Below are 3,893 nucleotides of genomic sequence, written 5' to 3'. Positions count from 1 at the left end.
GCATTTTATTTCAGACATTTTGAATTCAAAATAAGAAATATTTGACACAGAACATATCAGAAAGTAAAATATACAAGGGGAATGACATAGCAAGATGGCAGAATAGGAGGTTCTCTACCCACATTTTCTACGGTTATAAAAAAAATGGCAAAAATATGGCTTTGCTGGGGGCTGAGAGTGCATACAGGGTTCTTCCCACTGTTTCCTCTACCCCTATATTTCGCTTGGCTTTCTAAATTCATCTTTGCTCCAGGATCAAATATTGAAGACTTTGTGCATTCACTGAATCATCAGGATATAGTTTTGGAAATAGATGACTTCAGAAACAGAAATGGCTCGGATGATCCCTCCTACAATGGAGCCATCATAGTGTCTGGTGACCAGAAGGATTAGATTTTCAGTTGCATGTAATACCAAGAAATCGAATTGTTTTCCTGTTCTTATGGGAATTGTTAGCAATGCCCTTATTGGAATTTTTAACTTCACGGAGCTTATTCAAATGGAGAGCACCTCATTTTCTCGTGATGACATAGTGTTGGATCTTGGTTTTATAGATGGCTCCATATTTTTGTTGTTGATCACAAACTGAATTTCTCCTTATATCGGCATAAACAGCATCAGTGATTATAAAAAATAAGTTCAATCCCAGTTATGGATTTCAGGCCTCTGGCCTTCAGCGTAATGGTGTGGACAGGCTCTAGTGGACATTCCATTACACTTCTTGATTCTCCTTTCAATACATTTAATTTACTACTTCATATTTCTGGGATTCCAGCTTCCATGGGAACTCATGTTTGTTTTGGTGGTATGCATAATTGGTTGTGCAGCTTCTCTTATATTCCTCATATACATGCTTTCATTCATCTTTTGCAAGTGGAGAAAAAATAACGGCTTTTGGTCTTTTGGCTTTTTTATTATCTTAATGTGTGTATCCACAATTCTGGTATCAACTCAGTATGAAAAACCCAACTTAATTTTGTGCATGATATTCATACCTTCCTTTACTTTCCTAGCATATGTCATGTTATTGATCCAGCTCAACGTTATGTATATGAGAAACTTGGACAGTCTGGACGATAGAATAAATGAAGTCAAGAAAACCATTCTTTTAACAAACTTAATACCATACCTTCAGAGTGTTATTTTCCTTTTTGTCATAAGGTGTCTGGAAATGAAGTATGGAAATGAAATAATAAGACCCAGTTTTCAGAATCTCTCCACGAAGTAGAGAAACTCATCCCAATCCAGAAGAGCCTGAAGAAGAAGATGAAGATGTTCAAGCTGAAAGAGTCCAAGCAGCAAATGCACTCACTACTCCAAAGTTGGAGGAGGAACCAGTCATAACTGCAAGATGTTTACACAAGGAATATTATGAGACAAAGAAAGTTGCTTTTCAACAAGAAAGAAGAAAACAGCCATCAGAAATGTTTCCTTTTGTGTTAAAAAAAAAAAGTGAAGTTTTGGGATTACTAGGATACAATGGAGCTGGCAAAAGGACTTCCATTAAAATGATAACTGGGTGCACAATGCCAACTGCAGGAGTGGTGGTGTTACAAGGCAGTAGAGCATCAGTAAGGCAACAGCATGACAACAGCCTCAAGTTCTTGGGTACTGCCCTCAGGAGAACTCACTGTGGCCCAGGCTTACAATGAAAGAGCACCTGGAGTTGTATGCAGCCGTGAAAGGACTGGGCAAAGAAGATGCTGCTCTTAGTATTTCATGATTGGTGGAAGCTCTCAAGCTCCAGGAGCAACTTAAGGCTCCCGTGAAAACTCTTATCAGAGGGAATAAAGAGAAAGCTATGCTTCGTGCTGAGCATACTGGGGAACCCATCAGTCGTGCTTCTAGACGAGCTGTTCACCGGGATGGACCCTGAGGGGCAGCAGCATATGTGCCAGATACTTCAGGCTACCATTAAAAACAAGGAGAGGGGCACCCTCTTGACCACCCATTACATGTCAGAGGCTAAGTCTGTGTGTGACTGTGTGGCCATCGTGGTGTCAGGAACGCTAAGGTGTATTGGTTCCATTCAACAGCTGAAAAACAAGTTTAGTAAATATTATTTACTAGAAATAAAAATGAAAGAACCTACTCAGGTGGAAGCTCTCCACACAGAGATTTTGAAGCTTTTCCCACAGACTGCTTGGCAGGAAAGATATTCCTCTTTAATGGCATATAAGTTACCTGTGGAGGATGTCCACCCTCTGTCTCAGGCCTTTTTCAAATTAGAGGCAGTGAAACAGATCTTCAACCTGGAGGAATACAGCCTCTCTCAGGCTACCTTGGAGCAGGTGTTCTTAGAACTCTGTAAAGAGCAGGCGCTGGGAAATGTTGATGATAAAATTGATACAACAGTTCGATGGAAACTTCTCCCACAGGAAGACTCTTAAAAACCTCCTAACATTCAATTAAGTCCTACTACATTATTAGTTTCCATAATTCTACAAGAATGTTTCCTTTTACTTCAGTTAACAAAAGAAAACATTCAATAGTTTAAACATGCAATAATGATTAAAGTTTTCATTTTTAAAAATTTAAGGATGAAGGAAACAAGGAAATATAGGGAAAAGTAGTAGACAAAATTAACAAAATCAGACATGTTATTCATCTCCAACATGCGTCTATTTTGTGCTTAAAAATAATTTAAAAATCATAAAATATTAGGTTGGTTTTTGGTTATTATCAATAAAGTTAACACTGAGCACATTTTACAATAAAAATATGAGTTTTTTAGCCTAAATTTCAAATGTATCAGCTATTTTTAAACATTATTTACTCAGATTCTAATTTAATGTGACATTGACTATAAGAAGATCTGATGAAATGGCACAACATAACATTTAATTATAATGACATTCTGATTATAAAATAGATGTGAATTTTAGTACATATTGAAATTATATGGAAGAAGATAACCATAATCTGTAAGAAAGTACCACAGTTAATATTCTCTTTAGCCAACTAATATTCAATGTATTTTTTATGGGTCCTTTTTCAAACGTAATATCAGTAGGCATAGTCATTTTCTGTATCTTTTCACCTCACAGTTCACAAACACTTCCCATGTCCTTATAACATTTTTGTGTTATATAATTGCTGCATTAATGTTATAGCTGTATTAATGTAATACCAGAGTTGTTGTGTTTGGGTTATATGCAAATTTATTTCTTATAAATAAAACTTTGATGGACTTAAAAAAAAAAAGTGGCAAGCCGGGAACGGTGGCTCACACCTGTAATCCCAACACTTTCGGCCGAGGCGGGTGGATCACCTGAGGTCAGGAGTTCGAGACTAGCTTGGCCAACATGGTGAAGCTCCATCCCTACTAAAAATATAAAAATTAGCTGGGCATGGTGGCGGGCATCTGTAATCCCAGCTACTCGAGAGGCTGAGTGAGGCAGGGGAATTGCTTGAGCCTGGGAGGTGGGGGTTGCAGTGAGCTGAGATGGCGCCACTGCACTCCAGCCTGGGTGACAAGAGTGAGACTCTATCTCAAAAAAAAAAAAAAAAAAAGGGAGCAGTTTTGCCCTGGCAAAAGAACCTTTATGGGAACTTTGGAATCCACGTCAAAGGGTGTAAACCCAAGACTGAGGAGGGCTGTATTGAGAGGGCATGAGCTTGCTTGAGTGGCATGCTTGCCCATCATAGTCCCAGCTACAAAATAAAATATGACTAATTCTCATTGTAAATACAGCTGTAGGCCATTTGGCTTTGTTTATGCCACTAGCACCATCTGCCAAGACACCAAGGAGGATTCATAATGTCCTGTGTCTCAGGTGAAAGGACTTTAGATGTTGGTCCTCTCTGTGGTCTCTGATTAGCCCCTTGCACACATCTATCATGGTGTGGAAGAAATCCTGCACATGCAGGAACCCACAGACAGAAACATCCAT

General features: G+C 38.7%; 1 pseudogene; it reads left to right on the top strand.

The window, feature by feature from the left end:
* Positions 1-1,168: 1,168 nt before the first annotated feature.
* Positions 1,169-3,187, top strand: LOC129035306 (ATP-binding cassette sub-family A member 10-like; annotated as a pseudogene).
* The last annotated feature ends 706 nt before the right edge of the window (positions 3,188-3,893 follow it).

This window comes from Pongo pygmaeus, chromosome 3 (assembly GCF_028885625.2).
Source record: "Pongo pygmaeus isolate AG05252 chromosome 3, NHGRI_mPonPyg2-v2.0_pri, whole genome shotgun sequence".
Lineage (NCBI taxonomy): Eukaryota > Metazoa > Chordata > Mammalia > Primates > Hominidae > Pongo > Pongo pygmaeus.
This window is presented reverse-complemented; position numbering and strand designations above follow the sequence as displayed.